We start from the raw sequence: 13,810 nt of genomic DNA, 5'->3' as shown, positions 1-13,810 counted from the left end.
ATAAATCCTCCTCCCATTTCATAATAGGAAGAGATATTGCATCATCCAGTTTAGTCAGTGTCCTTTATAATCTAGACCACAGGTGTCAAAGTGGTTCCAGAAAGGGCCGTGTGGCTGCAGGTTTTCTTTCCAACCAAACAACAGCACACCAGACTCCATTAATTTCATCAAGTCATCATGTTCAGATTGCACTCCTTTGATTAGATGACTGGAGTCTGGTGTGCTATTGCTTGGTTGGAAAGAAAACCTGCAGCCACACGGCCCTTTCTGGAACCACTTTGACACCCCTGATCTATACAGTAGTTTGAGGGCGTTTAACTCTAGGAGCTCTAATATATTAGTTGGAATTTGTAAACCTCCATCAATATGCTTAAATATATATAGATATATATAGAGCCAGTTTAAGCGCCCGCTTAAAGGTCGCCGAGGTCTCCGCCTCTGGCTGCCGCCCAATCCTCTATGCACCGGTCCCTCATGCTTCCCCCTGCAGGTGGTGGGCCCACTGGGGGATGGCCTCGCATCGCTCCTTCGGGCTGGGCCCGGGCGAGTCCCGCCGACGAACCCCAACCCCAGGCCTGGCACCCGGGGGGGGTTACCGGCTCCGCCTTACCGGGCGACCTCACGTGCCTCGCTGTAGTCCTTGTCATAAGGGTCTTTGAACCGCTCTTCGTCTGACCTGTCACCCAGAGCCTGTTTGCCTTGGGAGACCCTACCAGGGACATTTAGCCCCCAACAACATAGCCTCTGGGATCACCCAGGCACTAAAATCCCTCCACCACATTAAGGTGGCGGTTCAAGGAGGGGATTATAGCTTTCATTTGCTCATATTCTAAGAATTAATTTTTTTCCTACTTATCTAACACTGTGAAATCCTTTAAACCGTTACTAACGATTTTTGATAGGCTCGGTTTGTGTTCTGGCTATAAAATACAAATAAAACTCAGACCTTTATTTTTAACTTTGCTCCAAATCAAGAGCTGAAGACATGGGAAAACAAAGAGAGAAGCAAAATCCCTCACCTCGGCTCTGTTCCGCATGTTGTGGGAACACCAGACCCGCTAGAATACGTGATACCATTTAACGCAACGTATTGGCGTCAGCACAATGCGGCAGTTGTTTCTGATCTACAATTCTGTTTACATTCCAAGAACATTGTGCAGCACTGGTAGGAGGGATTCGGACAGATAAAAGAGCAAAATAAAAAAAGAAATACTGACTACATCCCGTCTCCTGTCCATGATGCTCTCCATTATTTACTTCCCTGATTTCCGTCACACTGTTGACATCATCAATGCTCACCAAGCGTGATGCTGTCATCAGACACGCAGTGGTGGGAGACAGCGCCCAAGCAGCTTTCCAGCAGGGGTCAGACTCTGCTTTTCGGTGAAATGGGAAAAGAGCCAAAAGCTGATTGTTAGCGGGTTAACCTGATTGAAAACCCGGGTTTGCAGTTGGAAAGCGGCTTATAGCCTGATTTACACTACCCTCTGAAAACCAAACTGTGCCAAGCTTGGATCAGTTAACCGTGTTGAGCTTGGTTCCTTACGACCATTTACACATCACCCTAGCCCGGTTCCTCGCCTCCTAGTGACGATCTATGGTACTACTGCTCTCTACAGGTATACAAGCAAATCAACATGGTGGAACCCAAAACATTCAGAAAGTTTGGTTATAATTATGATATTTTGTTGTTTGAGGAGTCAGGCGAAGAAGGCAGTCAGTGAATTTACTTGACAGAGGCGACTTTTAGGAAGTGGATATGACACACGATAGTCTAATCAGGGCTTAAAGATGAAGGAAACAACAACAGACATTGAGGTCTATCACACTGCTAGGCTGAGTTATCACTGAAAATCGTGTGGCAAGGTAGGGAAGCTAGTATTTTTCTGAATGTCTGAAATTTCATGAATACGGAGGCTGACTGCGAGGAGATGATGCGGTCTGCTCATGCGCTCTTTGTTATCTGAGAACCAAGCATCAACTGAAACGGGGCGAGCCCTATTGATGAACTAGTACCTGTTTTACTGGTTGTGTCTGGCATGGTCCAGTTCAGTTTGCGTGCCATTTACACTCAAAACTTATCTCAGTTACCATGCTCCGACCGACCTTGGCACGGTTTCAAAAGGGTAGTGGAAATGGGTCTTATGTATGTCCTTGGCAGTAGATGGTTCACAAAACCAGTTCTGTAAATGGGATAAACATACATTAAGGATTATATGGATATGAAAACAACCAAGAATACATTACACTACATAACAGCTACCGAAAGCAAAAGGAGTGACAGGACTTCCAATTTTAAAATGTGCTATAATGCTGCGCAAATACACCACTGGTGCAATACTGAATATGTGGAAATCTCTGCAAAAGACCAACACAAACAACACTGGGAAGAAAGAACTCAAAGATGAATAAAAAACAACCCAACTGCCCAAACCCATGATCCTTGGGAGATATATGAAAAACAAAATTAAGCTAAGAAAGCAAATAACCAGTCAAATCCTTTTGTTAAAAAAAAAATAAAGAAAAACCCTTTTCTTTGTTTTAACCCTCTAAAGACAGAATATTTATATTCCTGCTTTGGGTTTTACTGGATAACCCCGACCATTTTCTGCCTCTCTTTTCTTTTCATGTCAGTTGTTCTGATGTGTTGTTTATTTACTTTCTGTTTTCTATAAATTCTTTTCCCAGTCAAGGGTAAAACAAGTCGCTAAAAACAGCCTCTGAAGACAAAGGACATTTTACAGCGACTATCCATGAGAGCATTTGACTCACTGGATTACTAAGATCATTAAAGTGGATAAAAGCCCTTGCCATTCAGCCGGGCTCCCACCAGTGTTTCGCCTTGACTGCCTGGCAGTGAGGTGCTCTTTGTCTTGTTGAGAAATGAGAGGAGGTTAGTTGTGGTGCGTGCGGCCCTCGACGATCCCCTTCTGCTGGCCGCCACGGCTGCTTTGCTCAACATCATTGATTACCTGATGCAAGCACAAACCCAGTGAGCTGCTCTGATTATTAATCCTAGCACTGTTCTACTCTTAAGCAATACCCCAACCCCCCCTCTTTTCCCTTCTTTTTCATTTCTTCCCATCTCTAGCATATATTGAGGTAATAGCGCCATGGGCTAAATGAGGCCTGTGTGATGGAGGATTTACAAAGCAGAGTTATTCACATGCGAGGTCAGAGTGGGGAAAGCAGACGTACTCGCTGCTCCAGCTTCCAATCATTTGATAAGACTTTCAAATGTTCTTGAATACTTTAAGGGCTTTGGATGGAATTCCCACTGAAATCAATATTTCATGTAAGGGAAAAATTCTTAAATCAAGTCTGCTATGGAGATTTTACAGCATTCCAGGTAAAGATATTGCAATGATCAATATGTAACATATGCTTGATAATAATTTAGAGCATTGGTAAGGCCAGGTTAAATAAAGCAATACGCATTTATTGGATTGTTTATAACATTCAACAGGAAGGGAAAAAAAATGCTTTGAGTGAACTTAGAAGGATGATTATCCCTATTTTTATTCTTACTGTCATGATTTTATCTAAGGCTCGGACCCATAAGCAGTGAAGCAAAACAGAGAGACACAGAGTAAAAGTTTGAACGGGTTTTATTGAAATGTTTCTTGAGTTTGGTGCAGAGTTCCTCCGAACTCTGCTCAGCCGGAAACTGGAAGGCGAGGGGAAGACAGACTGTTAGATTCAGGCTCAGTGTGAGATTGGAGTTGTTAATCTTGAAGGAGAGGATTTGTTGCCACTCACGTTTCCAGAGAAGAAGAGACACGTAGACTCCAGTCTGTGTGTTGGTCTTCCAGAGTTTGTCTAATTTTGTGGAGGGCGGAACAGGGTTTACCCAGAACTCGGACGGAGTGGATTGATGCAGCCGCTGGTTGCAACTCAGTTTTCCTGTGGTACTTGAACGGGTCGTGGTGAAGATGATTTCCTTCCTCAGAGAGTGATCTCAGCATCTTCGAGGTTGGGTGGATCCAAACCTCCTGTTTGGAATCCGTCGCTCAGTGTAAGACTCAGTTGATCCCACTTGGGAGGAGGCGGTCCGAAAAGGTCCAGTTTGCATGAAGGCTTCCCCAAACTGGCAAACACTCTGGCGTTGAGGTAGTGGCAACCAGCAGCTTAAGAGCAGTCCGGTGATGAGGTAACCGTTCGCAGGTGTGTGAGGAGGCGGACCGGAGCCAGGCGCCTCCTGGTGGTGGAAGGGAGAACACAAAGACAAGACAAACAGACAAACACAAAAACTGGAGTCCTGACACTTACTTTATTCTTGCAGAGTTACACACAGCCTAAAGCTAATGTCTATTTATAAGCAAGTAAGACGTAAGGGATACCCTGGATAAATGTTTGGTCCATTCAATAACCAGTACAAACAAGAGAAATGACCTTTTCCCCATTGAGTTTCAATTAATGGCAATTTAACAATGTGGTCCCAATTAAAACTGCAGGAAATATAATAAAAACAAGGCAAATATAAATAGCAACAAAGAAATTATTAAACAGGGTACTCATAAAACGTGTCTGAATTTCAATTCTTACCATTTCACTTCCATTTTTAGGTCACAAACATTTGTTGCAATGAGGAGAGGCGCTGGCCAAATAAGAGCATATTTTGAAACTTTGGACTTTCATGTGACTTCTTGCTGGTCTCTAATTGGTTAGTTAGTTTTTTAGACAAAAAAAAAAGTCTTCATTTGCTATCTCTTCAACATACGTGTGGATTGTAGCAAATAGCAATAATTTTAATCTTAACTGACAAAAAAAAAGTATGTTGACTTGATATTAGTTGAAAAGGCTAGATGTAGGCTATAACTGTACTGAACCAACAGATGGGTAAGTTATGAAATGCATAAAAGTTATTTTATTAGTAATATCTCAGGGTTGTATAAGAGTGATACTTGGCTGTAACTGTCAAGCTCAGAACAATAGGATCCAGAATTTGAGGCGGACAAACAGTGAGATTTCTTAAAACGTTTATTGGCGTCTAACGCAGGAACCTCTGCAGGAGGAGACAACATCACTGCAAAAACAATCCAGAAATAAGTAAAAAATTCTTAAATTAAGTATATTTAGCCTTAATTTGAGCAGGTAAATAAGATGATCTGCCAATGGAATGAGTATTTTTACTCTTAAAATAAGATAGGTAGATAATATTTACTTGAAATAAGACGATAAAATTGTTTTGTTCTTATTTTAAAAGGAAATTGTCTTGTTCCATTGGCAAAGTGTCTTACTTACCTCCTCAATTCAAGGAAAAACGCACTTTTTTTAACAAAAAATAACTTATTGAGATTTCTATTTTTTGCAGTGATGTTAGTGACCACGTCTCTCTGGAGGAGGATGATAATGAACATGTGAGTCACTAACCTGTGTGTAATCTGTGCTCAGCTCGCAGTCATCCAACACCGATTCTGCGCAGGGGAAACTTAGCTTTCCAAAATCACAAGTTTTTCCGATTCCCTGCCCCAGCACTTTCTTCTCTGTTAGCAACAGCGTAAATTCTTACACAGTTTTTTATTCATTTCAGTTTTGTTATAGTTTAAGACTTTTATCTATAAAGCTATATAGCATAGGTGCCATGCAGTTCATTCTGTCGAGTATCTTCAAAGACATTACTGCAGGACATCATCTCTATAATCATCACTGAGATACGTTACAGTACGCGCATCACGGCAGGTGCATTGCACCCACAGCACATCACAGCAGGCACTTTGCACCTGATGCATCACTGCATTTATCAGCAAGGCATCAGCGCACTCCATCCAGCTAGCCGTCGTAATGTTGCAACCTCAAAGTATTTATTCTGGCAGGAATACTCAAGAATACTCAAGCATTTCATTCCCATGGATCATTCTCTTTATAATGGCACCATTTCTCAGTAGTTTTGCATGAAGACAATAAAGAAAATTGTGTATCAGTTATCTTAGTTGGTTGGGTTTTAAAGAATGTAAATAATTTTTGATTTAAACCAACAAAGTAGAAATAATGTAACCTGCTTTTATTTTTATTAGCTGATGATGTAAGAATGAAGAAAAACAGATCTTTGGGTTGATAAGGAATTCATTTTAGCAAACTTTTTTTTTTTTGCCTATTCCTTCTGACAAAGTTTTATTTTCTTATATTTTTATGTGTTAAGAAAGGGTTGAAGTGAGTGTGCCCCTTTCTTACGATTCAATTCAATTCAATTCAGTTTATTTATATAGCGCCAAATTCACAACACATGTCATCTCAAGGCACTTTACAGTTCAACCAGATCATACAGTCAAATTGATACAAAGTTTTCTGTTTAAGGAAAACCAGTTGATTGCAGAGACTTTTTTACATTTTACAAACTTACCAGTGTTCAAATGCAGTGGCTGCAGTCATAATATCTTACATATAAAATCATAAACTTTATTTTTCTAAATCTTCTCTCAAATTGTGAGATCTAAAAACACACTGTTTTTGCATTTATTAAACTATGATTTCTAAATATTTAATACTTTTTTTGGAGGTTTCTTTTATGACCCTGTTCTATTTTTATCTTTCCAGACCTTTAGTTCACTTATAAAAACAAAAACATTCATTCGGCTAGCAAAGAATAAACATATATAAAATGTTGTTTAAATTATATTGTTGGACATTTGTTGCTTTCTAGGACTCTTATCTTTTGACCTTCCATCAGTTTAAATAAAACAATAACAATTGTGTGCTAGAATATATATCACCTTGAGAAAGCTGCATCTTTGTTTCTTTCGGTTATATACTATAAAACGTTTTACTCAGAAAAATAAGACATAAATAATGAATGCTATTCTGAATTTTTTATTTTAGAAATCACTTTTTATACCTTTTGTTTTGAGCTAGCTCAACAGTTATCTAAGAGATGAAGAGGCCATTCATTACACAGTGTAGTACTCTATCAAACTGGCATGATTTTATTTGGCTTTTGACCAATACTTAAATTTTTATCAAATTTTATCTAAATACCTTATTCTAAGAGTAAAAATACTTATTCAATTGGCAAATCATCTGATTTACCTACTCAAGTTAAGGGTAAATTCACTTCATTTGAGAAAGTTTTACTTATTTCTAGATCTTTTTTCCAGTGCTTCCTGTTTGATTGGTTATTTTAAGAGTTTCTGTGCCACAGCTCCATGAATCTATATCATAAATTAGGCAGAATCCCTTTTTTCTTCATCCGCTTTTCTTCTGAGCGCTACAGCATGTTGGTCCTTACTTTTATTAGGCCCCAAACTTTACACTGCAAAAAAATCAAAATCTAGATATGTCATTTTTTTCTTAAAATAAGTACATTTGTTCTTGAATTGAGGAGGTAAAAGAGACATTTTGCCAATGGAACAAGACAATTTACACTTAAAATAAGAAGACACAATTGCATTGTCTTATTTCAAGTGCATATTATCTAATTATCTTATTTTAAGAGTAAAAATACTCATTCAATTGGCAAACAATCTCATTTACCTGCTCAAATTAAGGGTGAATACACTTAATTTAAGAAATTTTAACTTTTTTCTAGATCGTTTTTGCAGTGCTGACATACACTGGAAAAAATCAAAATCTAGATGAGTCATTTTTTCTTAAAATAAGTGCATTTGTTCTTGAAATGAGGAGGTAAAAGAGACATTTTGCCAATGAAACAAGACAATTTACACTTAAAATAAGAAAACACAATTGCATTGTCTTATTTCACGTGCATATTGTCTAATTATCTTATTTTAGGGTTAAAAATACTCATTCAATTGGCAAACTATCTCATTTACCTACTCAAATTAAGGGTGAATACACTTAATTTAAGACATTTTTACTTATTTCTAGATCGTTTTTGCAGCGTAAAAGCATTCAAAAACTACTGAAAGCTAAACAAATCATAAAGTAGCCTGTAGTAGTATGGAAACAATGGAAAACAACTTGGAAATGAAAGCTGTGTCGTCTAAATATCCACGGCATCAGTTGCAGAAATTGTGGTATAAAAGGAGGATGTTGAAAAAGCAAACCCATTATTTTCAGAACCGCATTGTTACCCCAGGGAAGGCGTCTCCAACACAGGCATCAACACAATAGGGTTGTCCTATGTCCTCAAAAACACAATCAAATATGAATTCTTTGACACCTACATATCATGTAGAGGATACACCCACTGTGAGGAAATTTCACACCAGGTAATTATCTGCTGTTTTCCTGCACCTTCGGGAGGAAGGTGGGCGAGGGCCGTCAAAGTGAGTGTAGGAGTGGTTGAAGGGAGCAAGGTTTCCCTCCCACCCCAATTTTTTAGGGTGAAAATTACACCGTCTCCTTGGTGGGCTTGGAGAGCTACCAGACCTCATCAAGCTGCAGGTGAGTTTCTTTTTGCATCTTTCTCTCAATGTCGTCCTGTACTGTATAAATTGAGCAGTACCGTGGCACAAGTCACATCTCATTTGCTGTGTTGTATTTCAGAGCACCACCGCTGAGAGGCTAAGACACCAAGGGCAACAGGAGGAAAACTGACTTCTGATAATAGACATAAGACCCCACTATAAACTTAGAGCCCTGACTGGGAACCCACTTTTGGAAATTTTAGTCATACTTTATTGGCAGAAACTATGAGAAATTAGCTATTTTTGTTCACCTTTTTTAGGTTTATGAAGAAAATATACTCATACAAAAATCTCAACAAGTTCAACAACATTTTCTACACTGCAAAAATGATCTAGAATTAAGTAAACATTTCTTAAATTTAGTGTATTTACCCTTAATTTGAGTGGGTAAATATAATGATTTGCCAATGAAATTAGTATCTTTACTCTTAAAATAAGAAAATTAGATAATATGAACTTGAAATAAGACAATGCAATTGTTTTTTCTTATTTTAAATGTAAATTGTCTTGTTCCATTGGCAAAGTGTCTCACTTTCCTACTGAATTGGAGAAAAAATGCACTTTTTTTAAGTAAAAATTTCACTTATGTCACTTTTGTGAAACATAGTTTAAGGCTAAAAGAAAACATTTATGAAAGTACAGTCTATGATTCAAATAACTGGCACTTTTGACATCTTTAACTAGAAATTGTAATTTTCTATTTGAACCAGTCACATACAATATGTTTTTGTTTTTTTTAAATCAAACTCTGTATTTTTTTTTTCCACCATTTTATTTCATTACAATCTTTCACCAAGATTCCAGTGTAAACATTGTCCACTGGAGTTTGGTCTCCCTCAAAATGTTGATGTAAGAAAGTTCCAGGAAGAGAAACAATGTTTCTTTTTTGTTGTTTTTTTTTAATAAAATATTTTATTAATTAAAAAAATAAATAAATAAATAAAAAACACCTTGACGATTTGCCCAGCGTATGCCTGGCTTCTGAAAAATCGTGCAAAAACGCTGGCATACCTTGGATAAGTTATGGGTCAGTGTTGTATATGTGAGCACGCTGAAGTACGCAGGCACAAGTCAGCATACGGCAAGTACGTCAGGAAATTCTGAACATGCTCAAAGTATGGCAGCAAATGCTCATATGTGGGCTATAAGTTACAGGAAGGTTATTTGTGCATAACTTATGCGTAACCTACCAAGAACTTATCTCAAACACATATCAACATATTTGACGTGTTCCAGACGCCCGCTGAACATGTTTCTAATTTACAGCTACGGTATATTGGCGTATTGGTGTCATGATCTGGCCTGTTTGCTCCTCCCTAATTAATAATTCCTCTCACCTGCCCTCTTCCCTCCCTGCCTCAATTATAATTTAGTCCTCTCACCTGTTTCCTCTGGTTTATATTCAGTTCAGCCTGATCATTCAGGGCCAGATCATTGCTTGTCTTTCTGTCAGTCTTTCTGTTCAGTTTTTATTTGGTTCATGTCCTGGATCCTGGCAGCCAGTGGAAAGAGGGTTTTAGTGTTTGTCTTGTCTCCTGATCGTCCACTGTTCCTCCCCCACGGAGTCCTCTGGGTTTTGGTTCATTATGGGGGGAGGTTCAGTTTTTATCCAGTAAGCCTGGCTCCAGGGAGGAGACCAGTTTAAAGTCCTGCTTCAAGTTCCGGTTCTACGTCCTGTCTCGGCTACCCTCTTCCACTGAGCCTGCCTGTCTGCACCTGATCCTGTCTGCTCCTCTGCGTGACCACCTGGTCATGCTTCTGGTCCCAGTCAGACTCTGAACCCTCCTGGGAGCCTGTGGATGCCTGGAAGTCTGGATCCTGCCACCTGTTTCTGTTCCTGCCTGTTCTGGATCCCTCACCAGGGTCAGCTTCCAGCATCACCTCTGGGACTGCAGCACTGGGGACACTCGTGGTCTGGACTGTTAACCAGGTAAGTGACCAACACAGATAATCTTCTATCAGTTGATCTTGGTCACTTACCTCAGCTCCGCTTTTGTTCTGTTTTATTCATTTAATAAACGTTTTTGAACTTTCCTACTAACTGTCTCTCCTTGAATACTGGGTCTATCTGTCCACGGTTCATGACAATTGGTAGAGTTTCAGTATAAAAGGGGGTTCATAGGAGAAAACTGTCAGTTCTCCTCCAGACTTCACATCATAGGGTGAGCGTGAAGGTATGTTTTATGGATCCTCCCTGCGTTCACCACAACCAACAAACTTCCTAGCAGACATGACGCTGAATCTGCTGCAACTGCAAACCTTCACAGTTAGTTACTTTCTATTTACTTTACTATCTATTTTATAACATTAGACACTTCAGTGGCTAACTTGATCAATGTTTTCAAGTCGGACCAACATAGCCAGACTAATGTTACGTTCAGTGGCGGTTCTAGACCAAATGTACTAGGGGGGCCAGGAGGGGGCCAGCGTGTTTTCACGGGGGCACAGAGGAGCACGAAATAAACAGGATAGCTGCATGAAGTGAGACTTCTATTCAATTAAGTCTTTTTAGGTGAATATACATTCAGAATTTTGGAATTTTACATATTTATGACTTAATTTAAGTTGAAATTACAGTTTTGTATAAAATCTGAATTAGAGTTTAAGAAAAACTGTTAAATTCAGCTGTAAAAAAATTGAGTATGTTATTAATTTGTTTTGAAAAAAAAACATTTAGCAGATGAAAACTGGGATCATATCTCAATACCACTGAAGCCATCACCTTATTTTTATTTTTTAGTTAATAAAATACAATTTGTAAAGAAAAAAATGTAATAGATGTAAAGGATCTTTCAGTAACCATGCTTGTTGCAGGGCCGATCATCTTTAGAAATTCTTTGAGTATTATGTTTTCAGTACAGGGGCCATAACAGGGGCCAGGACATTATCTACACGGGCCCTGGCCCCTGTTGGCCCCTGTCTAGAACCGCCCATGGTTACGTTACATACTAAACATGGGATACATCGGCATATAGATGGATGTCTTGGTTAGTAGATCCACTGACTGTAAAATTACCTATGAAGCGTATTCCCAGGGCCAGCAAACTGCCTGTTTTTGCAGCCAAATACCACACACGGGCATTTTTATGGTGCGACTCCATGACAGTGGGGAGTACCAAGATGGCGGCAGGTGACTTCACTTTTTTCGGGCTATCAGCAATCCAGTGAATAAATAGAGATCAGTGATTCAAACCCAGCTTCATCTGGATGGAACCTTAATAATCACTTCCACTGCTTCTGCTCAGAAGAAGTCGGATTATTTCTTCCATTCCAGGCATTATAATCATCTCTGAATTAAAGCACACATCCAAAATCTAGTGCAATACTTTCTTGATTTCTTATTTTTATCCATCTTTGTTTTATCTTTTACTGATAGGTATTACACTTTATTTGTTTTTGATAGAAATAGTGATCTTTATTTGTTATACACAGACAACAGGAGAAGCGTTCTAATCTTGTTGTACTTTGATAATGACAATAAAGGGCATTTGATTTGAAGGTTTTACTATTTAGTTCTTATCTGTTTATGTCAATGAAGACTCGACAAATGATACTCTTGTTTAACTTAAGTGCAACAACAGAGATCATAATGATCTAATAGAAGACAAAGCTATACTTATCAAACCATGGTCTAGGTTACATTGCACTGCCATTTTAAAAAACCAAAGGTTTTTAAAAACCCCAAAAAAAGCTTCTGTATTTTAAAGCTTATACCTGAAATGTGATCATTACTAAAAAAGTGTGTCAAAGGCACATCTGCTTTGTTGCTAATGATGGATAAATTACTTTGTGAATATTTTATGTATCTCTAACAGCTGTAAACTGAAATGTCTGTGGATTAGCTTCAGAGATACATGTGCAAAAGGGAAAGAAATGCTCATTTAATGATGTTTAGCACAGCCAATCTCCAAAGTAAACAACACAACAAATCAGTTGGCTACACCAGTTGGCAAAAAAGTTGCATGCAATTTCTTCTGATTAAGTGTTTTGCCAAAAAAGAAGACTTTAGATCTGTACCTTAAAGCGAGCAAACTGGCATCCAAAAAAATATTAGAGGCAGCAAAATATGTCACAAACGCAGAATCATTAAACATTGCCAAACTGTAGCTGGAGAGAGACATTGGTCTCAATTTTAGAATCTTTTTCTTCCATTTTAATTTTAAAACTTGATATGGTGCAAATGAATGAAATCCAATGAAATACATTGTCAGTAGTTTTATGAGTATCTGTGAATTTCTTTGCAAATTTCATTGTTAATTTATGGGTATTATCTGTTCTGCCCAGTCTGTTAAGATAATCTCTATAATGGACTGTTCCACATTAGGACAGTCAGTCAAGGCAAGAACATCTCAAAAAGGATGTTTGTAATGCCTTTTTGAAACTCTGAGCCCTTCAAATAAACAAAAACGTTCAATCGTTGGTGTCCATTTATTAGGGGTGCACCGATAAATCGGCCGGCCGATCGATCGGCCCCGATTTCCTTAATTTAGGATGATTGGTGACCGGCCGATATATACATCTTAACCACCGATCTATTTACCTCTGCGAGTGTCTTAAAATCAGTTGCTATTCCATATTGTTTCTGCTCTGAGAGACGGCTGACTGAAAGACCCGCCCACCGGGTCGAGTAAACTGTAACAACATCCGGTGTCGCAGTTCACAGGTCACCAGGAGCAGCTATGTCGTTGGTTTGGAAATATTATACTATTAAAGAAGGAGACGAAAAGCTCGCAATTTGCAATTCTTGTAAGGCCGAAATCAGTCGGGGTGGAACCACTTCCAAAAGCTTTAATACTACAAAACCTTGTTCGCCATTTAAGAAACCACCACACGCCGCTGAATATGCAGCATTTGGAAAGAACAATCAAGCTAGGGCTAATGCGAAAGCCACCGGAAGAAAAGAGTCCGTCAGTGGCCCGCTGTTAGCTCTTATGAGCAATAAAAAAAAAACAAAGCTACTACGAGGAAACCGATCTCTCTGCCCCATGCACAAGCATTGAAAGTGAACGCCTGCTTAGCTTGGCTGGATGAGTAGTAGATGAGAAAAGAAGTCGCCTGAGTGGTGAAAAAGCAGAAATGCTTTTATTCATCAAGAAAAACCTGCCACTAATGCTCAAGTGACTCCAATAAGACTGTGAGATCAAAGCTTACCCCTGATAATGTTTTCAGAAGATTTAGTATTGTAAGATTTTGCAAGTTACTGTTTAGATGGCTTATACATTTAAATGGACACAAAGCTGCTGCATTGGGGGATTTTCTTTTAAGTTGCTAATATGTTCTCAAAGAACCTTGAACCTTGTGATTTTGTAAAAGCAAAATACTACTGTGCACTTTATTTTTGGTAAGAACCTTAAAACAGTTCTCTAATCTGATCTTTTGTTGAGGTTTTGTTTTTTGAAATGTAAAAAATCAAAAGACCAATGTTGTAGTCTTAAGTTTGTTTT

This window comes from Cyprinodon tularosa, unplaced genomic scaffold (assembly GCF_016077235.1).
Source record: "Cyprinodon tularosa strain WSP-4 unplaced genomic scaffold, ASM1607723v1 ctg252, whole genome shotgun sequence".
In the NCBI taxonomy this organism is placed as follows: domain Eukaryota; kingdom Metazoa; phylum Chordata; class Actinopteri; order Cyprinodontiformes; family Cyprinodontidae; genus Cyprinodon; species Cyprinodon tularosa.
This window is presented reverse-complemented; position numbering follows the sequence as displayed.